This window comes from Equus asinus, chromosome 11 (assembly GCF_041296235.1).
Source record: "Equus asinus isolate D_3611 breed Donkey chromosome 11, EquAss-T2T_v2, whole genome shotgun sequence".
NCBI lineage: Eukaryota > Metazoa > Chordata > Mammalia > Perissodactyla > Equidae > Equus > Equus asinus.
The window spans coordinates 70,141,577-70,168,974 of NC_091800.1; the positions used below are offsets into that span (position 1 = coordinate 70,141,577).

General features: G+C 38.5%; 1 protein-coding gene and 1 pseudogene across 1 annotated transcript in view; both read left to right on the forward strand.

Annotated features, from left to right (window-relative positions):
* Nucleotides 1-27,398, forward strand: part of HS6ST3 (heparan sulfate 6-O-sulfotransferase 3) — a 658,248-nt gene that overhangs the window by 362,303 nt on the left and 268,547 nt on the right. The window lies entirely within an intron of this gene.
* The window catches only part of LOC139046581 (ubiquitin-conjugating enzyme E2 variant 3 pseudogene), a 111,170-nt pseudogene continuing 104,221 nt past the window's right edge, over nt 20,450-27,398 (forward strand).

Consider the following 27,398-nt stretch of genomic DNA (forward strand, 5'->3'; position numbering starts at 1 on the left):
AATATGGACAAGTGGAGTGAATTAGTCAGGTTAAACTAAGTTACACTGCTATAAAAACAGCACCCAAATCTCCTTAGCATAGCAAATTCTTATTTCTGTCTCACATAGAGTCCATTTTAGGTCTAAGCAGCTCTTTCAGGGAATTGTCCTACATGCTCAGGGATCCAGTTGCTTCAACCCTGTGTGAGCTCCATCTCAACACAAGAAGTCCTCTGTGATCACCATGACAGGGGCAGAGGAAGCCTGGGGAGCTGTACTTGAGCTTTGCACGACCTTAGCCCGAAAGTGACCCGCTGTAATCTGCTTCCAACGCATCAGCGAGAACTATTCATATGAGCCCAGCAAATGGCAGGAACACACTAGTATTGTCTACTACAAGGACTGGCAAGCTCTGACTTTAAAAATTTAAGAGTGTGGAGAGAAGAGAATAGAGTTTATGTGGAGCAGTGGATTAGCTTTCCAAGTTTGGGGCTAATTTATGAAATTGGGGAGGGCATTCAGGTCTCTGCTGCTTTCATGAATTTCACTGCTTTGTCCTGCGGGCAATACAATGTTTATTAAAGTGTCTCTTTGTACATCACTGGGTCCTTTAGCCTTCTGGGGCTTGCCCTCTCTACCTCACTTCTCCCCACCTCCACTCCTACTCACCTTCTGCCATCTTGGTGTGAGTCTACCTTTAAAAATGGTTTATGGAGGGCTGGCCTCGTCATCGTCTCTGAGCCTTGGGGGATCTTGTAGAAAAGCAGAACTAGGGTGATGATCCCTGCCTGGTCTGTCTCATGGGCTGGATCTGAGGAGGGATAGACTCGTGTGTGCGAAGTGCTTTGGAAAGCACTATGCGACAAGCTCTGAAGGGAAACTAATTATTTTTCACAGTTCTCTTTCTCTGCCAGTGCTCTCACCTCACTCACCTTTGTTTCTTTCTTCCCTTCTTTGTTCTCTCTGTGTCCTACTCACCTCTGTCCTCTTCGCAACATGCTCACTCCTCTGCTCTTAGATCTCCACCCTCTGTGCTTCATCAACTCCAAAAATAAAAGAATACAAATGGGCGGGGGGGGGGGGGGGGTGATCCGTTACTACTGCTGAAAATTTCAGCAAAATACTCTTTTCTCTTTCTCCCTTCTTGTCCTCAAGTATATTGTTCACAGCACCTCTCATACACTGTGGACGCTTTATAAATATTCCTATTAATAATAACCGAGAGAGTTATCTATTTCTACACTGGCGATGATATTTACCGGTTACCTGTAACACTGATCTTCAGGGTCCTTTCTCCAGGGGCAAAGGCAGGCTCATTATTTTTGTCTTTCAATCTGCTTTCTTTGCCGTACCTTCCAGTGGAGAGTGATTGGGAGGCTGGTTATGGTACTGAGATCATTAGCTTTCAAATCTGGCTCCTTGAAACCAAACAGAATGTATTTTCTGCTCATAGGACAATATTTTTCAATATCTTAGGATTCACATTCCTGCTTTTTTATTTTCCATAAAGCTCAGCTTGGATATAGCACTGTCTGTCCTATGGGGACTAAGGTCTTCTTTGGTCTCCCAGGCAGAGCTGTTAGAAGCCCATAACAATCAAATGACTTGATTAAGGTCATTTCCTGGGCTGAGGCAGCTTAATCTGTCTGGATCCTGAGCAGCTTGCAAAATGACTTCCCTTCAGTCCCATACAGCAATTGTCTTTCTCCACTTCAAGTTCAATGAAACACTAAATATAAGGAAGTAGGTAAAATAGAAGTCTATAGGAAAATATAAAACTAAACAGAGATATTAGCCTGCATGAGTGTGTTCCTTTTGGTTGTTAATATTGTTACATTTACGGAAGACCCTAGGAAAAATTGTTAAATAAAGAAAAATATGCATTATGCCCATGTCTTAAATGCCGATTACTTTTTTTCTGTCTTCTTTGATGATCCCCAACAAAAGTCCATTTGATACTAGTGTTACTTTAAGCATGCCATACACTAAAAGAAGTTCTTAATCTGTCAATAGGTTTGGTAATAAGCAATGTTTATTGAATACTTGTGGTGTGCCAGATACTAGGCACCAAAGACAATAATAATAAGCAAAAGCACACGTGGTCACCATTTCATGGAACTTACAGTCATTAATGAGGTAATCACGCTAATGAAAATGTGAAATCAAACTGATACCTAAATTCTGACGGAAAGGAATATGGTTTTATGAAAGCTTTTAACTGTGGAAATGACCAGATTTTTAGGATAGGGTAGTCCGTGAAGTGATCCTAGAGATCTGAAGGGTGACAAGGAATTACCCAGATGAAAGGTGGAGCTTATGAGGAAAGTATTCCACTAGGAGGAAGCAGCAGGTGCAAAGGCCCAGTGGTGGAAAGAGTATGATATCTTTGAGGAACTGAAAGGAGGACAGCATGTTTGGAGCTCAGAGAACAAGTGGGCAGTGGTTTGGGATGAGGTAGGAGAGGGGGACAAATCCAGGGCACCTGAGGCCCTATAGACCATCCATGCAAGGTCATGTGGAGTGACTAAAGCATTTTAAATAAAGATTGTGACATCATCAGATTTTTATTTTTAAAAGAGATGTTTAGCTTTATAGCGAAAGAAAAGTAAACTATACTCTCAGAATTAGTAAACATATTCAATATGAGAAATTTGGAGTATATCTTTCTTTGGCTCACTATTATGTCAATCATCACATTATATTACTGTATGTCTTTGTGGGCTATTTTATCACTCAAGAGAAGAGCATCCTTGAGAGAAGAGCTTTTTAGCCTCATATCTTTTTAAACATTAGTACCTAACACAGGTGCCTGGGACATAGTGAATGATCATTAAATTGTTTTTGAGTAAATGAATGGATGGAAGGAAAGCTATGAATGAAAGAATGAACATTAGTGTTATGAACACATATGGAGTTGCTTTGACCTAGTTTGCATAGTCTAAGATACCTCATAGCTCCCAAATTCTGTTTGGAAATGTATATACTTCCTTATTAATTCTCTGTACAGCAGGAGCCTTTGAATAGATGGATTAGAGGTACAAAGGGTTCAATATCAGTGGCTGGGGAGCCTGGGGAATTACAACAGCCTCCACCCAATCTGTAACCTCTCAACTGTAAAGGCAGTTAAATTAGGATGACTGGTATGATTTAGTAGCAACAATGCCATTGAGTCAGACTTCAGAAATAGGCAGAATTTCTCGTTTAGGGAATGTAAAATCTGGCAGAAGTTAGATAAAGGGACAGGGTGACTAAGAACTTTAAGAGGTGAGGCATTATCTGGAAAGGATACAGATAAGGTGAATAAGGATGAAATGGCTAAGGTTGGACCCTGTTCAGTTATGGTCAGGTTGTTGTGAAGTATCTCAAACCCACTGGAGTTGAATTTTATTTGTTCTTAAAGGGAGAGCTGACTGTTTGTGTGTGTATTTTCCTGTTCTGTCCTAAAATAAAATAAAATGGTGAAGAAAATGGAAAAAATAAGAAAACTCTAATAGAGCTATGTTATTTAGAAAGGTAAAACTGCATGGGGATATTTGGGGTTTCCTGGGGCACATGTTGAGTTGAACTTGGCTTGGGGTTATGAGCCTTAAATTTAATTTCTAAATGTGATATCCCTGCAAAGTAAAAACAAGGAATTTTGACAGGGTCTAATGCTTATTGGTGCGGCTGGTGTCAGGAGATCCTTCTGATGATCTCAAACGCAGAACTTCTGGATGATCCCCAGTTACCCATTTATATGATATGAATGTCATGTTCATGTAGGATATTAGATGTTAAAGGACAAAGGCTATGTTTGTGCTGTGGCTCCTAGCATTGGCTTCCAGAATATTTAAGAGATACAAATCAATATTTTATAAAAGTGGAGCAAATAATTACATCGTGGGTCACATTTAGATTATTCACATTTGGCTCATAATCCCTTTTCCATGTGATTTTGAGCATGACTACAGAGTTTCTGCAGCTGTGTGAGTGCACATTGATATCATAAGGCATGTTCACTGTTTTCCACTAAGGTTTTCTGTAGTCGAATTATGTTTAAAATATGAGACTGGTTTTGTACGTCTATTGTGAACAGAAACAGCTGTTCAGAAACCACCTGAAAGCATGTAGTGTGAGAGATCAACCACATTATAGACAAATCAACTCAAGTTTACTTGGCAGAAAAAAAAGGGATTTAACTGAACAAATCCACACAGTCAGATGCTTTTAGAATGGTTTTCCTGAAAAATGTGTCATTTTTATTGTTAGTTACACTTTAGTTTTACCCAAAATGATCCTTTATATATTTTTTTCTCCTCCTTCGGCTTCCTCTCTTGGATGTGTATGGACCCTGTGAACTTGACTTCTTCTCTCCGGTAACAGGTAAGAAAGGACAGTTTTGCTGTTTATGTTTTCTTCTGTGCTTCAGTTATATTTAGCAAAAAACAAACATTACTTATCTGGTTCACTGTTGAACTTTAATATTCTTAATATTTCTTAATTCTATAATTAATATTCTCTAATAATTAAATATTATTTAATATTTAATATTCATAGAATATGATCCTAAACTTGTAAACCTGATACCTCTTATGATGGCTCTAAGATGAAATCTTTAAGTTATTGATGATATACACTATATGGTGTTACTTTGATTGTGTGTTGATATTTGTAAATCAAGTAGCTTTAGTAAGAGAGACGGGTTCTTGAAAATTAGACTGTAAGTTGATTCATCATTCCCCATTGACTGCTGCTATAACTTCTGATTGAATGTCCATGGGCAACGCTGCCTTATGTTTTCAAAGATGGGCTTCCTTTGTTCTCTACTTCATCTCCATCAAGTAGTTGGCTATTTATAAAGATCAGGAAAATGCACTCAGTGAGTGAGAACATGATCATGAAACCTTTTGTCAATCAAATCTTCTTTTATATAGTGAATAATCACTGTCATCTATATGGTAGCTTTTCTTATTAAAGTGGAACACACATGTAATTGAAATAATATTCTTGGTCACTTTGAATGCTTCCACATCAATCTTACTTTTGATACATGTCAATATGTTTCACATCAGTCACCACAAAATTTTTGAGTCCTTAAAAAGCATTTCCTTTTTTTTCTTTTTAACTTCTTAAGGAAAATACATGGAAAAAAATTCAAGAATGTATGCATATGGTACTATATGTCTAAGACAGTGTGTGTGGTCTTTGGAGTATGTGTGCCTTATTTACTGAGGAGACAGATTAGCAATGTATGTGATACTCAGAAATAGTCATGAGAAATAATAAATGATATTACAATGGGCATGTTAACCAGACCATTCCTTTAGGTTCTCTAAGATATATCTTTATATGGAAGTACGAGGAAATAGCATTTCTGGCCTCTATTAGCTTTTGTCCCTAAAGAACTGCCTTTGAAGTTATGATTTAATGTTATATCTTCAGCTTTTATCCAGGCTTTTTATAGCAAAATGACTACTTACAGAACAAACTATGGTTAGTAAATAGCTCTTCATGTTACTTGATGGCTCTTAATTCATCAAGACACACAATAAACTCACAAGATTTTGTGCCAGGAATTTTTTTTTTCTGTGTATACAAACATATATTTTTTTCTCAAATTAGTAAAAACTAAAACCAAAAACAATGTGTTTCTATTTTTGACTACCAACTAAGAAACTTAGAATTAAATTTTGTTTTTAATTATAGTAACTAGTTCATCACAGTTCCTGGTGAAATTGTTTTTTTTCCTATATTTTCCCATGTTTTCTAAAAATAACCTGTCATTTTCATAGCAGTGCTTATGTGTGTTGTTATATTGTGAGTCTCTATCTTTAGGCAACGTTGTAAATGGTAAATAATATTAATATGAATCATAATAAGAGCTAACATTCTTTAAGAGTTTCCCAGTTGCCAGGCACTGATGTTACCTTGTTTAAATCACACGTACATGAATGCATATGTACTCCTATATTGTCTTATATATTTGGAGCAGGTTTTGTTGAAGTTTGGAGGAAAGAGTATACTGTAGCATATCAAATAATACTATTCTTAAAATGTCCTTTTCCACGTAGCTCAGCCAATCTTTTTTCTCTCTTCTTCTTGCTTCTGCAGCTTCCTTCGTATGTATAGAAATAAATTTTACTCTATTTTCTTTTTTTAATTTGCCTGAGGAAGATTAGCCCTGAACTAACAACTGTGCCAATCCTCTTCTATTTTGTATGTAAGTTGCCACCACAGTGTGACCAACAAGTGGTGTAGGTCTGTGCCCAGGATCCAAACCTGGAAACCTGGGCCACTGAAGCGGAGAAGGGAGAACTTAACCAGCAGGCCACAGGGCTCCGTTTTCTTATGCAGAGCAAACTAGCTCCATCCAGTCCTTCCATTCATACTCATCTCTGAACCTTCCCTGGCAGATTAAAGAAATCCAGAGATGCACTAAATAGCCTCATATACGGACAAGTATATTACATTTCTGAGGCGTAGATCTTTCAGTTATACAGACAATAATTATAATCACTGGTGCCAGTTCATGGAGTTAGAGTCATTAAAACGTATTTGGATTTAGCAGCAGCTGAACTGAATTCAATAGGAAAACATCCGTAATGTGTTCAGACCCAGAATCTTAATTCTGGAACTCTTACATGTTTATGGTGTGCAACAGAATGAGGGCATCTGACATATGCTTTCATGGTAGAATCCTAAAGAAGAAAGTAGAACATATGCATCCTAACCTAAACCTCAGAGAATGAACTAAAGTCTGAATTGTCACAAAGAGTTAAACTACAAACAAATATGTTCAATGTATTTTTAAGGATCATAAATAAAGGCAAATATGTAGGGCAGAATTTTAGGGATATTAAAATGATTAGAATGAAAACGATATTGCAATGCTTAAAGATTTATGAGGTGGCTATTTTGCATTGACCAGACTAAGAATGTGTTTAAAATATTAATATGTATATTATGGTGCTGAAAATGCTGAGAGGGTGTTTAAATGACCTGGTTACAGACTCTGTCTTTCCGAGTACTAAACAATTGTATTTCATGGTTATGATATCACTTGAGAGACATATTTTGTTGGTTTGCCTGTATCATCTGGTCTATAAATAGAACTCCCGAGAATATCTGCAGAGTGGTAATCCATTAAATATAACTCTTTTCACAGCGTTTGCAGGGTAGTAGGCAAGCTTATTGATAACTCCACGCACTGTTTCTATTATTGTCTTAACACAGTCAGGCTGTGCTGCTTCAAGTCTTGGAGCATATTGTGCTATTTGTTGTACAAGTAATCAATACTGAATCACATCTGGACAGCCTGGGTGAGCCATCTATGGCGAACCATACAAGGGCCTTATCGCTACTGTGTATTTAGGATGTGAGCGTGTGGCTTGTGACTGCTTGTGAGCCATTCTGAACACTTACCATAACGACTTCCTTGATTACCAGGCTGGGAGACAATAGGGTATAAGTTAGTTCTTAACATAATTTACCTTCTTGGACCAGTTCTGGAGAAGATCCATGTTAATCCGAATATTCTACTTTTGCTAATTAAGTCCAGGGGAGATTCCATTTATTTGAGGGAATTGTTTCATTATTTTTTGCTAACTAAATACATTTTGAAAAGCTAAAAAAATAAAAAACCCCAAAGTGACCATTTCTGAAAGTTGTTCCTAAAGCCGTATGCATACCATCTGGTATTTCTTTCCATGGTTACTGTTTCAGTATTCTGTAGCAGATCAGAGGGACTCAGGGATACATTTCTCACTACCATTAATAAAAGAGCAGGAAAAGCAAAAAGATACTTTGTTTTCAAAGGGAAGAGGGGGATTGTCCTATTACAGAGTTATTAGTAACTTTATAATTGTATTATTAATGTGCATAAGACACCCAATACAGTGCAGATGTACAGATATGAGACTCTGAGAGGAGCACTGTGAAAGTGGACGTTCCCAGCTGTCTGCCCGTGAATGTGACATCTTTTGCAAATGGATTATCTGTCACTACCTACCTACATCCTCTCCTTGCATGCTAACAGACATGTGGGTCCTACTGGGCCAGGTCTAGGGACAAGTTACACCCTAGCTGTTAGCAATATTTCCTACCACCCAACCCTATACACATGTCCTCTCCCAGACTCAGTCGTATGCTAAACCCTTCGGTGAGCCATGGTCATGGTGCCTCTGCTCATTTTGGTCTCATTTCCAGATCTCTCAGTTCTAACCACTCTTGCTGATAGATGTGTCCCAAGAATTTCCTGAACAACTTTGTTATCACTTGCTTATTGTCTTCCACCGAGAGAATTAATTCATTGTACAATAGGAATCATTATTAATGTTTATTAATAAATCTTTCCACGGCACTTCCCCAACTGTCCTCTTTGCCCAGGTAATCAATATAAACAAACATTGACCTTTCTTTTCCTTAGTCATGCCTCATTCCAACTTCTGCCCAGTAATTGGCTATAAAATCTATCATTCACCCAAGTTACATCCTTACCTTGTTTTTTTGTGCATCTTTTGAAAGTACTTGGTACACAGTTAGTTGTGCCTGGCACATAAAAATTAATTGAGTTCAACTGAATGGAAAATATCTTATGCATTTTTCTTGCCCAGCACTGAAAATCTCACCCCTCTTGAATAATTGCAACTGGGCACTCTTGTACTGCTTTTCTGTTTCCCACGTTGCTTATGTGTGACCCATAGAGGCTTGAGGGCCCATTGTTAGTAAATATTTCATATTTAGCAAGCATTTATTTGTGTCAGCCTGGCTATCTAATATTGTGAAGGTATGGCCTTGGAAATGAAGGCTACTGTCTTGTTATGTCATTTATGTTAATCTTCACAGTAGATCAGTAGACATCATCATCCAGTGTTTTATTTCTCCCAAGTATGACATATATAGACATTATTAAACTCTTTTTTTCTAAGCCTATGCCAAACAGAAAAATTAAAATCTGGTTTAAAAAAAGGTGAGTGAATCTAGTCTCAACCCAGACTTTGTTACTGGGGCTCCAATTTTGGGTCCCTGAATGAGAGAGGTTGCCTTAATGACTCTGGACGCTGCTACATTTATCCATCTCAAGGCTGTATTTATATTCCAGAGGATGAAAGCTCCCAATTTCTCTTTTCCGCTCTTGCCTGTGGATTGTAGGTAGGTCCGATTGCTTTTGTTGCTGGTGTTGTTCCGCCCGGTACTGCTATGATGTCTCAACTCCTATTTCACAGATGCCATCATTTTGTGGGTTAGTCCACATTCTTCAGGTGCTTGGTTCATTCTCACTGCTTTTGCTGCTAAATCCACACATTCGCCAGGCAGTGACACTCTTTCTATATCACTTGGACAGAATCTCAGTTCTTGCAGCCAATTTTAGAGAGGTTAGCATTTCATTTTACTTCAAAACTTGTTCTATTAAGAAGGTATACCAGTTGTCCAGAGGCTGGGCTTAGGGCTGTTGTGTGATACTCGTCTCTGCCATAGGTACGTCTTCCTCCCTGACTCTGACTTGGTCCTATGTTAGAGTGCGTATCCTTCGATTCCTCCTTAGCAAGTTTAGTACTTTGCCTTTATGGGCATTCTATATCTGTCTTCTTCCTTGTAGATTTTTAGTTCTAGTGTGTACAGACAGATGATCAGTCCCAAGATATCTTCACCATTTCTAAAGGAAAATTTTATTTTTTTGAAGAATACCTTTCCTGAGACCCTAATACATATTTGTAGATATATAACTGAGTTTCAACTCCTCCATGACTTTTAAACACAAATTAAAATTGATTTGAATCTTCTTATATATTGGCAAGAAGTACAGTATCTTCCCTTTCGGGGATCCTTCCTCTCTTAAAATTTCCATGAAACCTGAGGGCTTTCCCATCCAAATGGCGGCCGAAAGGTCAGTTCAATTTCCATTATAAGAGAGGAGAAATTGAATCCTCTTCAGTTTGCTAATGCTATTGCTTGCAGCTGCCAAGTTGGGTGGCTGTTGACAACATCATGCACCCTGCTCTGACAGATGCTGCTAATTCACATCTCCACACTGGCCAAGGGCGCTCTGCCAGTGTTGACTTTTGAGAAAGAACAACTTTAATTTCTCAGAGCCATGCTCAGAAAAAGTTACCCTTCACTTGGCTTCTCAAGGTCGTGGTTCTTGCTGTTCAGTTCATTTAGTCTCTTTTCAGAACTAGAACCACTCTTCCTTCACTGCTTCTGGAGACATATACCCAGATATTGGGCAGCTTGTCTCTTTTTGTTCTTCAAACACAAAGATTTGACTATGCCCATTTCCCAGACAGTTCACTATTCTGAGGGAGGTTACCTTAGTGATACTGGGCATCCCTCTATTTATCCTTCTCAAGGTTTCCCGCAAAGGTTTCAAAGTAATTCTCTGACATCTTTGTCAATAGAATATTCTAAAAAATCACAGTAGAGTACTTTGCTATATATATATATACCTAAGAATGATAATCATTTAGGTTTTAGAATGTTTTACAGGGTTTAAGTGACTCGCTATTGCATTTATTCTTCACAACTTTTCTCAAGATCAATGTTATCATGTTTTTTGTGACAGTGTGTGGCACAGTGTGGGTTAACTTTTATTCAGAGTGGTATTGGCACTCAACGGTTCAAAAAATTAAAGTTACCCTCTTGACCTTTATATATGGTGGGCAATATCCCAACATATGAACAGAACAACATGTTTCCTCAATAGCAAAATATTAAATGTGTTGTGGTTTTGTTTTGCCAAAAATCTCTAGAAAAAAGAGTCATTTTCTTTCTTGTGTTTTTTTTAATGGTCATGTCTTTTTAAATTCAAATGATGTGCTGGAAATCAGAGTGGTAGGATGATAGAAAGATAGACAGGTATAGAAAGTTATGAGAGATATGTTATTATTTATTAAAGTATGAATGTCAATAGCTCACATTTTAAAACAAATATAAAGACTAAGTATTATTATAATTTTTTCAGAATGGCTAAGTGAGTTGTTTAAGGTCTCATGGTCCTGGCTTAAAAGCCGTTAGTTCAGAGTCAAGACTCTAACCCACCATCCTTAATTTCTGTTCAAGTCTTTCCACTGTGCCAATGATCCTGTGTTTGTGATATATCAGAATAACCTGTGGAATTTATTACAATTAGAGATACCTGGAACTGCCATGTGTTTGCTAAATCCCAATCTCTGAAGCTAGGTAGGGTCCATTGGAAATTTTTCAACACCAAGTTTCAGAATCACGAAAAACATATACACACACAAGGGAAGGGATAAGAAAAAGAGAAAGCATGCTTTTGAGTACATGCTTCAGTACGTATACTGGAGGAACCCCATTAGTGTGGGTTATTAACAAAGAGGTAATGGATAAAACTGACTACCATATTGCTACTGGTCCCACTAAGAATCTATGCTTTGGCATAACTAGTGCTGTTGAAAGACCTTTATTTGAGACCTCTCTTTGATATATGCTTAATGACTATAGCAATATGAAGAATACAACATGCGCCACATAATGACATTTTGGTCAATGACGTTTGGTGGTTCCATAAGGTTAGTACCATATAGTAGTACCTACTGGGTGTGTGGTGGGCTATACCATCTAGGTTTGTGTAGGTACACTGTATGATGTTTGCACAATGATGAAATTGCCTAACATCACATTTCCCAGAACGTATTCCCATCATTAAGTGATGCGTAAATGCAATTAGGAATAGTTTTGCTATAAGGGCAAATCACGTTTGATTGCATACAGTGGTGTGTCTGGTCACTCTATGCCAATCCTTCCCTTTCTTGTGTCCCTGTTTCTCCCTCTCCTAGCTGGTCTGCTGCTTTTCTTCTCTTATTCTGTGTTGACATCTTTTTCACTCCTCCCGAAGGATATTATACTGTTTCCTTTTCCACAATCACCCTGAGGGAGATTTTTATGTTTTTTCCACAGCCCATTTATAACACCCAGTTCTTATTAAATGAGTTCAAGAATTTATTGGTGCAGAATTTGTTAATGGAATGAGAAATTCTCTTTCAGTGCTAGCAAAGAGGATGCTATATCATGAGGATTTTTGTTTTGAGAGCTGTTGCCACTTGTAAGAAATATTCCTCCTTTTTAAAAAAAATTTAATTTTTGGGCTAATTAGCAGTTCTCCTATTGCCAATATTTTATAATAGACTTCATTAAGAGAAAACACCTTTACTTTACCATTACCTTCTTGGAATTTTAACAGTACCTTAAACACTGAGGGCTTGTGATTTTCTGTCCTAGTTGGAAAGAGTTGATGAGGAAAATAGCCACAGAATAAGTAGAGAGATTGTTTTTGTTTTGTTGATGGCTTCCTTTAGTGATTTCTTTAATCCAATTCAAGCTAAGATTATTAAAAGCTTAATGAAAAGAGCATATTGCCTCTTTACTTAAAGAGCCATTTAATGAAAACGCTAATATCATTCCAGTCTAGGGCAGGGGTAGTGTAATTGATATGACTTCATAAGGCCACAAATTGTTAGTTGTGTAAGTGTGTGGCCAGGACCTGAATCTTAGTGTTCTTGAATACATCCTTTTTATACCTCTAATACTAGATTTGTGGAAAATATACATATGGAACAAAGCGTGCTTTTTTTTCTAACTCATAAAGGTTTGGACTTATTCTCAGATACCTTCTACCTTGATGAACAGGACAGTGGTCCCTCTCACCCCTTCAGCATGAAGCCTGGACACAAGGCAGGTGTGAGCAGTCCTGCTCTGAGACGTCCTTGGCTGAGCTTCCCTAGTAACTGTGCTGCCCAGGGGCAATGGGCAGAGGCAGAAGGACTCATAAGTGGGAGGCAGCCCCAGCACTGCCTTGCTATTTGGGCCACGTAAGAGGAAGAAGTGAGAAGAAAGGAAGTGAGCCAAAGAGCATTCCCCACAGTAAAAATAGTTCTAAGAACAGGGCTGTGCTCCACCTAAAATCCTTTTTATCCCATTCCTAAATGTTCCACCCCTGACTCGAGTGGCCACATTTTATCCCTGGTATTCATCTTATCTTCGATTTTGGAAATGGAGTGAATGGAATGGAGTGAAGACTGTGGGGTGAGTTCTTAGAAATTACTCTGTGAAGCTCTGGGAGCTTGTTTCCAAAGATGGCCACCATCAACTCCTTCCCTCTTGTACACCCATGCTGCTTTACCCATCAAGAGGTGGGGTCTGTTCCCTTTCCTTGAATAGGCTAGACTGCCGATGGCTTTGACGGGAAGAATATGGCAGATATGACACTCTGGGTCTTCTTCCCTCTTGGAAGCAGCTGTCAAGTAAGAGATCTGACTACTTGAGACTACAATGCCCAAGTAAGCGTCATGGAGAGGCCATGTGGAAAGAGATGTGCCTGTCCCCATACCCCTCTCCAACTTTTCTAGCCAACCCAGGTGAGATGCCAGACACATCAATGAAAAACTATCTCAGACATTCCAACACCAGAAGACACTCATGGAGCAGAAAATGCACAATAATTGAGCACAGCCCAGATTGCAGAACCAGAAGAAGAATATATTGTTGTTTTTTAAGCCATTAAGCTTTACGTGACTTGTTACTTAGCAATAGACAACTGAAACAGCGGTTAATACCTATGAAAGTTTGAATAAACTTCATTAGGACCTCAGAGGTACCAGTTAATGGTGAGGGACAGAAAGCCAGGACCAAACATAACCACCTTCTAGGAGACTAACACAAATTCAGGGCTACGCCAAAGGAGTAACTTACTGCTCCAATGGTGGTGTTCAAGAAAGCTGTGGTAATTTGGACTTGATTCAGTCTGGAGAGAATACCCAAACTAGTCTGATCGGGTGGGTGGAGCATGACAGCGAGGAGTGGCCATCAAGAGGCCAGGGCATGCAGTAGGGTAGCAAGGGTTGGTTAGGGTATCAGGACAGATCTCCAGTCCATCCAGAAAAATAGAGAATGAATCAGGGAGACACATCAGATGGCAGGAGAAGGGAGCCATTGGTAGGTAGGAGGGCATGTATGCTTGCCTTCGTAGTAGACCTCACAGTCTGGTGGGTACAGGACTGCTAATATTACCACCTGTCTCAGTGAGTTCTGACTCATGAACCGAGAGGGTTGATCCTACAGGCTCATGTTCATCCCTGAGAAATGTGGGATACAAGCAGTGAGATGTTCTAGATTGTTGCATAATTAGTGCCACCTTTAAATCACTCCCTAACCTTCATGTAAGGAATAACTCATTAAGTCACAGTGCTTCCTGCATATACGCCAAAGCAACCACCTTCCCTTGAGTAGATGATTGCAACCCCCTTCTAGCTACTCCCCCATCTCCTACTCTCAGACATCTGCAATTCCTTAACCATCAAGCCCCCAAAATGATGATTTAGAAGTAAAATCTGATTGTGTCAATTGTGTCCTGCTTCTCTCCCTGCAAGAGTTTCCTGTTGCTCATAGGGTAATGTTATCAACTCCACATGAGGCTTTAGAGCTGGCTCACATCTCTCTTGCCTACCTCTCCAGCTCTATCGCATGTTGCTTTCTCTGATGGCTTTAGCCTCAGCCTTACTGACCTTCTTAAAGTGCCTGTCACACACTTCGGCGCCTCTTTTGACTGGCTTCTTCTTGTCTTTTCAATCTCAGTACATGTCCCCTCTTGGTAGAAGCCTTCCTTCCTTGTCTACCCAAAGTCACCTCCCAGCCGCTATTAGATCACCAGATTTCTATTCTCTGCATAGCATTTCTACTGTTAATATCTTATTTATGTGTTTATTGTTGATCTCATTCCCTGAAGATCTAGACAGGTGAGTTCCCATGTCATTTCTTCCCGCAGCAACCCATACTAACCCTTTGTAACATCATGTACTTTTAATTACTTATTCAACTTGTACCTTTTATGATGAAGTGTGAAATTCACAGGGGCAATGATCATGCCCTTCTTGTGTAGCTCGTGTCCCCAGTTCTTAATTATTGGTTGAGCTGAATCAAATCTCCTTCATATTATATTCCTTGTAATTTGTGATTAGGAATACTGAGTGTCATCTAGAGAAGACTGAGTAATCCAGGTTCAACAGAATGTATAATGTAAGATTTCTCCACTTCTGGATTCTTGTGAATTTTCTATTCGGGTCAGTGTGGACCATTTGTGATGGAGAGAATTAAATTGGAAAGATTGTTCATTCATTTCTTCAACAAGTGCTTACTGAGCATGTGCTGTGTCTCAGGCATGCACTGTTCTGGGTCATGGGGATACAGATGTGAATAGAAAAGCCACAGATATCTACCCTGATGAAGCTTGCATTCTAGTGGAAGGAGGCATACAATAAATATCTTAATTAAGTAAATTATTTAGTGAATTTAAAGGCAATAAGGGAAATTGGGAAAAATAAGGCAGAATTAGGGAGGTAGGCAGGGAAGGACAGTGGTTTTAAGTGGGGTACTCAGGATAAGTCCTCACTGAGGTGACATTTGAGCAAAGACTTGAAGGTGGTGAGGGAAGAAGCCCTGTGATACCTAGGGGATCAGCTTCTGGGCAGCATGAATAGCCTGGGAAAAGGCCCTGAGGCATGAGTGTGCCTGACCTGTTCAAGGAGAGCCAAGAGGCCAGTGTGGCTGGAGTTGAGTGAGCAAAGGAGACAGCAGTGGGAGATGAGGTCAGAATGTGAGGACAGATCATGTAAGGCCTTGAAGGTTACTGCAAGGACATTGGCTTTTATGCTGAATGGGCTGTGGAGCCTCTGCACTGTTTTAATAGAAGAGGAGCATGATTTGACATCTATTTTTCTTTTTTAATAACAGTTTTATTGGGATACAATGCACATATCATGAAACTCACACTTTTAAAGTATAAAATTCAGTGATTTTTTTAGTATATTTACAAAGTAGTGTAACATCACCACTATTTAATTTCAGAACATTTTCATCACCCCCAAAAGAAACCATGTACCTATTAGCAGTCAGTCCCAGTCCCCCTCTGCCTGTCCCTGATCTACTTTCTGTCTTAGATTTCCCTATTCTGGATGTTCCATATAAATGGAATCATATAATATGTGGTCCTTGGTGACTGGCTTCTTTCACTTAGCATCCATGTTGTAGGTTTTCAAGGTGCATGCATGTTGTAGCATAGATAAGTACTTCATTCCTTTTTATTGCCAAATAATATTCCATTATATATATGGATATACCACAGCGTGCTTATCCATTCATCAGTTGATGGACATTTGGGTTGTTTCCTCCTTTTGGCTATTATGTATAATTCTGCCATGTGCATTTATGTATAAATTTTTGTATGGTCCTATGTTTTCAATTTTCTTATATGCCTGTAAGTGAAATGACTTCTGTTTTGAAAGGATCAGTCTGTCTGCTGTGTTGAGAATAGACAGAAGGGGGTCAAAGGTAGAGGCTGTTGCAGTAATCCAGATGAGAGAGGATGGTGACTGCGAGATAAACTGCTTTTGACCAAGCACAAGTCTTGGGACATGACTGAGCCATGATGACAGCCACTGCTCAGGATGAGTACCATCACAACACATCGTCTACCTGCCATCCTGGAAATGGTGTGAAAAGCCCCATATTTAATGAATTAGCACTCTGTGTCATATGTTTTCTAGAGAGAGTTTCCATTCATAGATCTAATGATTCTGTACGGCATCAACATGAAATCTATTAAAATACAATTGCCCAATAATATTAAAGCCATAAACATAACTGTAGTTGGCTTGCAGAAAAGAAATTTGTGGCCATATTATTTAAATGTTTTCACCAATTGTAGGCTTCATCAGCTGTGAAATGCATTACAGCCTATGACACGTTTTGGCAATCTCAATTTTTCTTTGGTAGAGAAAGTTTGAGTGGAAGGAATTGTGGGAGGAGATGGATAGAGATAGAAAAAAATAGAGCCCACAAACCTTCTGACTATACAATGTCTTCTGGGGGTGAAGAGATGAGAGAGAGAAAGAGAAGAGGGAGAGAAACTATCTAACCCTCACCTGCCAGGATAGTTCTGGTGCCTGTGGCTGATGAGATCATTAGTATATTGTGTCTGTGCTGCTGTTTAGAACCTAATGGTCTGTTTGCTTACCAGATGAATGTCTATTCTTTGAGCACCCACAGCACATAAAATTGGCTGCTAAATAAGGGAAAGTGGAGTAAAATGTATTGAGTGCCTACTACTGTATAGAGTTTTTCATGCGGACTTTCGTTTCATCCTCTGAGCAGATGCTATGTTTAAGAGAACAGATTCTGGAGCCAAACCCCCTGGGTTCAAATTCTACTTCCTGCCATTTGTTAGCTGCTGTCCTTGGGCATGTTATGTAACTGTGCTGTGCTCTGTAAATGGGGATAATGCTAGTAATCTACTCACAGGGCACTTGTGAGGATTTATATATTCAAAAAATTTACAGCAAAGACTGGCCCATAGTGAGTGCTCCCTGAACCAGTATTTGAACTAAGTTCTGCCAGAGAACCTGGGTTCTTTCTATCCACCTTGTATGCTGCCTCTTCCCAAAATAAGAACAACACATTACACAGGATTTATTATTTTCCTAATTTATCTAGTACACTTTTGATAAACTAAGAAATCCTGATGAATGTAGGAACCTAAAGTCCTATAAAGCATCAAATGAGTCCAATTGAATTGTTGGCTGATTAGGGCTTGAGGCAATTTGTGAACTTCACCCTTGACACATACATACCACAAAACTTTTGTAATCTAGCATAAAATTATAATAGCGGATGAAGCAAAATTTGATGGAAAATGAGACTTAGTCATGTTGCTTCTTATACTCTTACTTACATTTTTCTGCCTTTTTCTTTTCTCCTTAGACCTATAATCAAATACATGGACCATAAATCATGACTGTGTGTTAAGGCCCTGTATGACAGATATCTAACTTTGCCCCCTCAAGAAAAGCTGGAATAATAAATAACAATGTTCTAGGAACCCTCAGGTACTCTAACCTCACTGTGTAGACTGCGGTATTCATTTAGCTTACTGTTCCTGACCAGATTGGAGATTTATTTTAGATGATATCTGAAATGCCAATTCCTGATAGCTTGTAGTTTCATGATTCTGGGCACCTGGCAGGCACTCAGTAAGTATTAGTTGATCGATTGATTTGATTCCCATGGCTTTCTGGTTGGTAAAGTGCCAGCATATCCTACCTTGTTCATGTGTGTGCACATTTATATCACATTCTTTTCTTTCATTTGGCAGTTTTGGACACTCTAAATGGGAATAAATCAGAAGTTTAGACATGTAGAGGGAAATGGTTCAAAGTACTGGTTCCCTCCTGATATTTTCTCACAAATGAACTTTTTTTTTTACTATTATTATTTAAAGCACCTATTAATTAGCAAGCAGGAACAAAGCAGACATACAGCCTGCTCTGTAAGCTTGATGAAGACCCAACTTTCCATTCTTTTAGGAGCTCAGCCATGACCCTGCTGGAAAGAGTTGCTGGAGTCAGATATACAATATTCCAAAGGAAGGCTTCTATAGATGTTTCTGTAGGTGGCTTTATGCAACCAGAGGTCTTCCAATGCCAAGTTGGGAAATAGGAACAGACCCTAGCCCTCGTAGTACAAGTTATAGGCCTCTGTGCTTCTTATACCTTGTTCATTCAAGAATGGGAATATTTCTAAAATATTTTAGCCAAGGGCCAGTCTGGTGGTGTAGTGGTTAAGTTCATGCACTCTGCTTTGGCGGCCCAGGGTTTGTGAATTTGGATCCTGGGTGCGATCTACACACTGCTCGTCAAGCCATACTGTGGTAGCATCCCACATACAAAATAGAGGAAGATTGGCAACAGATGTTAGCTCAGGGCCAATCTTCCTCACCAAAGGAAAAAATTAATTTAGCTAAACCAGGTATCTTGAACACCAACGAGAACCCAGTTCTAGCATCCTTAGTGCAGATGAACAAACCATGAATTTCACCAATGAAAACTCATTTCTGACATTCATTATATGAATTAGCAAATCCTCTGGTGTTGGGTGAGGCATGGATAACAGAATCTTCTCTACAGGGTGGTTGGAGTGGTGTGAGCTGCCATTCCTGGAATGGGAATTCCTGATTAGGTCAATTGACTACAAATGGAGTGTAACTGAACTAAATCACATACATCCTATCTACCTTCTATCTATGCCCTTTTCAAAAGAGCTTTGTATCTTTTTTTTAATTAATTAATTTATCTTTATTTATTTTCTTGGAGGAAGATTAGCCCTGAGCTAACATCTGCCACTAATCCTCCTCTTTTATTTGCTGAGGAAGACTGGCACTGAGCTAACATCCATGCCCATCTTCTTGTACTTTATATGTGGGACACCTGCCATGGCAGGGCTTGACAAGAGGTGCATAGGTCCGCACCCGAGGTCTGAACCGGTGAACCCCGGGCCGCTGAAGCGGAACCTGCAAACTTAACCACTGCACCATCAGGCTGGCCCCAAGCTTTGTATTTGAAATGTGCTCTTAGTGAGCTTTATATTATGTGATGATTGGAAGCTCTCCTGCATGCATAGCTTGTTTTCTAAATGCTAAGATTGAATGAGAAGAAAAGAAAGAGAAAATTTGAAAGCTTCCCTTTTTTGTTGTTAAATGCACAGCAAATCCCCCTAGGATGTTCACAAAAGAGTGAATTAACACCTGTTTGGAACTACCCATTTGTCAGCATTTGTCGCATGAGACCTAGATCAGAGCTGTCATCTAGCTATGAAGATAACATGAATACATGGACAATAATTACAGAACCACACATTAGAGTATCTAATTGACAATGAAAGGATATGAGAGTGTAAATGATACAGAAGAAGTAGGGGGAGATCACTGTGACATGATATGTCCCAAGAACAGCTCATGGCAGAGGTGACCGTAACAGGAAGGGTGGGATATAACTGGAAAATCATGGAGAAGGCATTCCAGCCTGGGGGATAAGGGATCATTGTTTGGGAGGGGTGTGTGTGAGCTTGGTGTGTTCTAGCACAGCAAAGAAATCAGCCGCAACGGGGTGGTAAAGTAGAGGGGGTTTGCACTAATAATAATAGCTCACATTTACTAAGCTTTTATTGTGTCATTTGTGCTAAATACTTTATATTTATGAAGACATTTAATGATTCCAAAAACCTTATGAAGTAGTTGCTCCTATTATTCCCACTTTACAGAAGATGAACTAAAGCATGGCAAAGTTAAATAAGTTGAACAATGATCACATAGCTGATAAGCGACAGAGGCGGGATTGAACCCAGACAGCGCGACTCCAGACACTGCGACACACACCTGTAGTTCTTACGCTCTTTTGCCTCTCCAGTGGCCAGTGCCTGTGGTAACAGGTGTTACTGTGGGGCGGCTCAGCACCTGCGGATTTTGAAGCAGATCTGAATAGGTGTTAGCAATTGCTTAGCAATGACTGTTGGCAGCAGAGTTCAGAAAGCTTAGGATGTAGACAGGAAAAGGAGACATTGAGTGACAGAGAGACGAGTCAGAAAGAGGGAGGCACAAAAAGAAAATAAGTTAAAGAGAGGGGAAAAGTGGTTTTGGTACAGAATCATGGCGAGGCGCAAACCGCCACCTCAGGGACATTCAGTGGCACCCTTGCTCTCGTTGCTTCGACCTAGTGCCAAAGTACCTAACATAATTAAATACGGCCTTTCCCACTTAGAAAATGAGGCTCATTTTTTTTTTTTTTGGCTTTCAGTGTGTTTGTTATGAGCACGTGTCAGACCACAACGTCAAAGAAGTTTATCTGTGATAGAACAGCTTACAAAAATGTATGAAATGTATAAAATCCTGTTGTATAATTCTTATGCAACGGTAATGAAATAATACTAGGATTTCAAGGTGAAACTGTGAAATGTAAAAATAAAATTCAAAGTAATAAATGACTGAAAGCCCAGCTTCTCTGCCTACCGCTTTTGGGAAATATTGCCCCAAATGTAAACACTCTGACCCAAAGCTCTTATTATCTACTCAAGGACTGAATTTTGGTGACATCCTCCCTATGAGGGTGTAAATAATGCTTATCCAACATGACGGAAACATTTCCAAAATTTTCGAAATGATATCCCAAAGCAGCTGAAAATATCTTTAATGTGGAACAAATTTATTCCTTTGCAATTGTTACTTTACATCCGTGTGATCACATGGGAGAATTCCCGGAAGATTGGCAGGCTGCAGCTTAAATCCGTCAAAAACATGCGAGAAAATATGAGCAAGCAAGCTCCCATTAAAATGAAAAAGCGCTAATAAGAGCAGCAAGAGGCTCATGAAAGTGGGCCCCTTTGTGGGACTACTCTCTCCAGACTCCTCCCAGAAATGAGTCATGTGTGGTGGGGCTCTGAGTTTGGGAGATACTTCTAAGAATTCTCGAAGTATACCTCAGGCTGTCAGTTGGAATATTCCACGGGATGGAAGTGAGTGTCGTCCGGTTGTGCCGTGGGGCTCCAGTCTACACATGCCTTTTGGCCAACATCCCCCTGCAGCCCTCTCCGTCACCCAGAGAATACCAGCGTATGCAAAGCACTCAGAAAATACTTGAATTTAAATGAATTGAGGGAAATACATTTGCAGGAAGATATTTATTTCCTTCATCTATTCTAAAAATGTATTGCAAATTAAGACAACTTCACATGGTTGGACCTCAGGGTATTTAATGATGACATTTTGAGGGCTCTTTTAAGAATCGTCTCCTGAGTACACAGGGAAAATATACACATAGAAGTACTTCTCTCTTGACTCTCAATAAAAAATGTATGTTGCATCAAGAAATATAACTAGGAAATGGTAGGCAAAATGGTTTATCCATACTCTTTCTGCAAAGGGCTTCTGTAAGATTTTTGCTGGACTAGTGTTTTTAATTGGATATTTTTTAAATTTAAAAGCTGCTGGTTCAGGCTCTTTCTCATGTTAATGGTTCTGAAATTCATTTTGCCACTGTGTCTGTGGGGTGTTGCACACAGAATCGATATTTCTGTTTCTTTACCTGCTTTGCCATTGTGTGACCTTGAGGAAGTTTCTTATTCTTTTTAGGTCTCAGTTTACCCACCTCTAATAAGGAGCTAAATAATGCAGGATTTTTTTTTATAAGATTTTAATAATAGATGTCTGAAAAAGCTTTTAGTTTTAGGATTTGAAACCACTGTATGGTTGGCGGTGATAATAATAGTAACAGCTTGGATTAGCAGAGAACTTTTCTCCCAAAAGCTCTAACTGCTTTTACATTGTTCTTTCATTTGTCCTTAAAATACCCTTAGAAGATAAGAATGAGAAAGTGTCAGCTTCCTCATTTTGCAGATGAAAAAATGAAGTAGAGGGATGTTGGAATGAGTATTAATTTTCAAAAACAGCATTTCTGATTCCATAAGATTTTCCTGATAAAATGGCAAATGCACTTTCGCCACACACTGTATGTGAGTGGGGACACTTCCCATGCAGGCTGCCTCTCTGGGTTGTGTCTGCCATTAATTCATCTCTTAAAGAGGATAAGAAACCTTTCTTTGCAGTTATCATTTATTTTCCTATTGAATGCTACCCTTGCATTTAGATGATCGTTATTTCAGTGTTCAATGCAATCAGTGAATGGAGAGATCCATGTTATTTGTGCCCCCTGTGAAACTGATTACATTGTCATAGTCCTGGATAAGCACTTGTAAAATACACACAAATATCATTATGCTGCCATGCAGGTTATCCATATGCTGGTATTATGGTTTTCAGATGACTTCCACCTGTAGCAGTGTGTAATTGAAAACCAATCACTCCTCTCCCGAGAACATCACAATTTCTTCTGCTGAAATGGAAATTGACAGGCAGAGTTAGATACAGATGTACCTGATTGTCGAGGGATAAATTATTTTGTGTAATTGTTGGAGCCTTGCTGAGACCTAATGGAATGAACATGCTGTTTTCCACACCCGTGGGTATGGCTAGTCCTAGCAAATATTATGTGCTTGCATTTAAAGATGTGGGAGACTGTCAGCCTGTTGACAATGAGAAAAATTAATTTGAACTGCTGATAAGGAAGGAAAACATACACAATGAATTAAATTTAATAGACTGAAAAAAATATTTCTCCTTGCTATTTCCATGTGGAAATATGTCAGACTTCATTTAACTCAAATAACTATGAATATCAAGGACTACTACTCTGCAGCCTCTGTTGGAGAATTCTGTGTGGCAATTTGGTGCATCTATCATGGGCACTATTTTGGTTAACTTTACCTTTTAATGTCAAATGTAATGATGTGTGTCCTGAGCAGAGTAGAGAGTGGTTGGTTGTCGATGACAAATTTGACAAAGTTTCCATTCACTGTCTCTTGTGGTTTTGCCTTTCCAGTAGTGAACAGTGGAGTAAAACCAGCCCCTGGTTGGGTTATGCCTTTCTGAGATCCTAAGAAGATAATCTGATCTCTGGAGGGGGAGGCAGAGTTTTACAACTAGGCTCTCACTCAGAATAACATTTCGCTTTCAATTTTCTGCAATTAAAGTATGGCTCTGGGAAACTTGGCACATGCAGCTTGATTCTCTTTCCTCTATCTCTACTTACTTTTAGAGCCTAACAGCTAATAAGAAAGATTCTATTATTGTCACCACTTCCTCACTATTTTCCTCTCATTTTATTAATAATAGCTTTTTTGTTTCTGTAAAAAGGTTACAAGCATCTTAAAATTTTACACAAGGAAAATGAACGTAAATTATTGCTAACATTTGGTGGGCATCATTCTAGATGTTGCCCTAAGCAGATAGGTAGACAGGTTGATAAAAATAAAATTGAAATAACTTTAGAATGTATTACACTATATATAAAATTTTAATATTAACTATTCAGTTGAATTTTAGTTGAAGTTAACAAAAGAAGCTGAATGAACCCAAAGGAGTTGAAATTTAGGTAAATTGTTCACGAGGAATATTGGAACCTGAGAGAATCCAAAGTTAAAAATGAGTTAATAAAGAGCTTTAAAAGTTTCAATTACAATGTATATTATACCTACGTGTTTGAAATTTAGACTTTATTTATGCACTCCCTGCTATGAAAGATGAACAAGTTAGCACAATTTTACGCTTTTATACCCCACTACCCACTATTTTTATTAGTTACATGATTAGGTTTTACCTGACCAAGGTTGATAACATTTGCCTTTTCCTGGCTAATATTAATCGCCATGGTTTCGTAATTGTAATGGGATATTTAAATTAATAGAATTCTCAACTCCAGCCTTTCTACTGCTGGTTTTCCGCTTTTAGATTTTTGCTTTGATTCATTTGTTAATTGGCTGGCTCTGTTAAGCAGTAGCCATCCCCCACCTCTGTAATTTTGGATCTCAGGTCTAGAGGGTGGGTTAATCCTGTTCCTTAGTTCATGCCACAAAATCCCTCTTTTAAAAGAATTTTTATCATTATTTTGTTATTGTTATTATTTATTCTCTTTTATCCCCTAACTTCCTTCTCCTTTCCCTACTCCATAGATAATCATTCTAATGTGTTTAACAAATATCCCAGGTGTTTGATGCATATGAGTTTGCTTTCTTGAAAAACACATAATGTTTTATTTTACTTACATGACATACTAACCTCATTGAATTTCTTGCTTCTTCACTCAACATGATATTTTTAGGTCTTATCCATGTTTCTGCACGTTAGTTTGTTCCTTTTATCTCTGCCTAGTCTTGTGTGTAGTTAGTTGATGGGGCACTTTTGAGGCTAAAAAGGGCCTTAGTAATAATTATGCCAGGACAATGGACATACAATGTGGCTGAGCCAGGCCCCCGAGATGCGTGGTCACCTAATCCTTAGGATACCCTCTCCGCATTTATGTTTTCAGGGATGTATTCATGGCAACATAGCTTGTGTCCAACTTTCTGCCCCCACTAACTGTGTTGAGATGGGTTTGCTTGTATATGTCCCTCATACAACTGTGTGAGAATGTGGTGTCCATCTAACTGGTTTGTCTGGAGCCAGTTTGTGCTCCAGAATGCCTGCAGCTGTGTAAATTTTATCAGTAGTGCATGAGGATTCTGATTCTCACATCCCTCCAATGGCTGACATCAGGCAGCTTTCCAGTTTTTGTCAATCTGCTGGCTTTACAGTAAGGGCTCAATGTTATTTTATTTTGAGTTTCTCTAAATACTAGTGGGTTTGAGCTCGCTAGCTTTTGAGTTTCTTCCTCCATTGAATTGCCTATGCATCTACTTAGCCTGTTTTGTGGAGGTGGTTCTTGATTTTATTTCTTTGATTTTGATGTGTGGGCGTTTTAGATATGATTCTCTTATTGATGTTAGATTGCAGACATCTCCAGTCTATCACGTTGTTGTTGTGTTGTTAACTTTGTACATGATGTCTTTAGTTGACCAGAAATTCTTATTTTTTATTTAATCAAATCCATCAATGTTGCTTTATGTCAGTGCTTTGAGGCTTATGTTTGAGAAGTCTTTCTGCATCACTAGGTTATGACAATCCCCTACTTTATTTACTGTTAACTTTATTTCTTTAATTTCTACATTTTGGTTTGAAATCCACTTTTGTACACACTGTTAGATGGGAATGCAGTTTTTTTCCTTCATATAGTGAGTTAATTTTCCCAACATTACTTACGTTGCAGACTAATATTCATCAATTGATTTAAGGTACCAATTTTATTATATTAAAAAGATATACGATTATATATTTAGTCTCTCTTTTTTCCCTCAGTATCATATTGTGTTTATTACTATGACTTGCATGTGTTTTAAAAGTGTCTCTTGGAGCAAGCCCCCCTTCTTTGCTTTTCTTTTGTGATACTGAACTAGCTGTTCCTGCAACTTTTATTGAAATTTAAAAATAAGTTTTAGATTGAGTTTATCGAAATCTACCAAAAATTCAACTGGAATTCTGATTTTGGTTACATTGAATTTTAGATTGATTAGGGAAGACTTGACTTATTCTTAATATTAGGCGTTCTCATCCAAGAGTGTAAACTGTCCATCTATTATCTCTTCGGTAGGTTTAAAATTTTTGTACATGAGACATATGAATTCTTTTAAAATTCCTAGACATTTCATGAGTTTATTGTGATTGTGAATGGAATTTTAATTCTTAGTTATATTTTCTAGTAGTTTATTGTTAATGTAGAAAAATGTTACCATTCTTATAAGCTGATCTTGTGTCTATCAACTTCACAGAACCCTCTTACTAATTCTAGCAGTTTGTTGATTCTGTTGGTTTTTCTGTGTGGGCAATTACATCATCTATAAATAATAAGGATTGTTTTCTCTTTCTCCCCCCTTTCTGATTTTTAACCTCTCATTTCTTTCTTTGTTTCTTATGGTATGGGCAGACCTTCCCCTACAGAAGCAGTGACAGTCCTGCTCCTCAGAGATTTTAAGGAAAGCTTCACGGAAGTTGTTTTCCCTTTGTTCTCGCAAGCTTTAGAATATCTTTCTATTACTCCAATTGGATGATTCTAAAATTATTGTAAAGCCTCTTTCCCTTGAAATTCTGTGGACTTCTGCACTATTACATAGCAATGTGTATTGCTTTGGATAAATCTGAGATCAAACTGTGTTTTTCCCCTTTTGAATGCCTTCTTTTTCCCCTCCTTTATTGGTTATCTGTTATAATATCTCTCCTTATCCTTGAGGTTCAATGGCTTTCCACAATATATTTTGGCCTTGATCTTTCTGTGCATTCTTTTCTGGGACAAGATCTAGAGATTCAAGTCTTTATTTTAGGAAAGTTTTTTCAATTATGTCATTGAACACTTTTTTTCATTTATTTGTTCTCTTCTTTTTGAATACCAATAATACTCATTTGGAGTATTCTTTGTTTTCATGTGTTTGCTCATTCACATAATCATTTAAATATCTTTGTTAATTTCTATTTTGTTTTGTGTGATTTTTACCATGATCTTCACATTCATTTTACGTGTATTTATCCTAATTTTTGTAATTGTTTATGTTTCTTTTCCTTCCACTTCTTGTCTGAGTTATGCCAACTTACTTTTTATTTCCTTCTGTTGTCTTAAAGATTCTTTGAACACTTGTATCTCTTTCTTGAGGTCTTCCTTTTAGAGCCATCATACTGGGAATAATTTCTTTGAGGCAGCAGAGAATTATCTGAACTTTGCCTGTTTCTTTGGATATTGACTCTTGTGATGTATGTTCTCCTGGTGCCTTTGCTTATCTTCCTGTACTCCTCTCTTCTCCCAGAGTTTATGCATAATTGTGCTACTGGATCCTTTTAGATGATTACTTATGGTAATGGGGACAGCTGTTTACTGAAGGGAAGCACATGTGGACAATGAAAGCTGGATGTTTGGGAGATGAAACAATCTAAAGCCTCTTCTCACTCAGTCTCACTGGGGATACTCCTCTCAGGTTGGGAGTTCAAGAGGTTGCTATGGCTCAGAGCAAAACTTTTTAGGTCAAGAAACCTTACTATGGTCATGTGGCTCTTGCATGTCAGTGTTCTTCGTTCCCTCTGTCTTATATGCCATGGTCTCCCTCAAGAAAATATTCATGGTAAA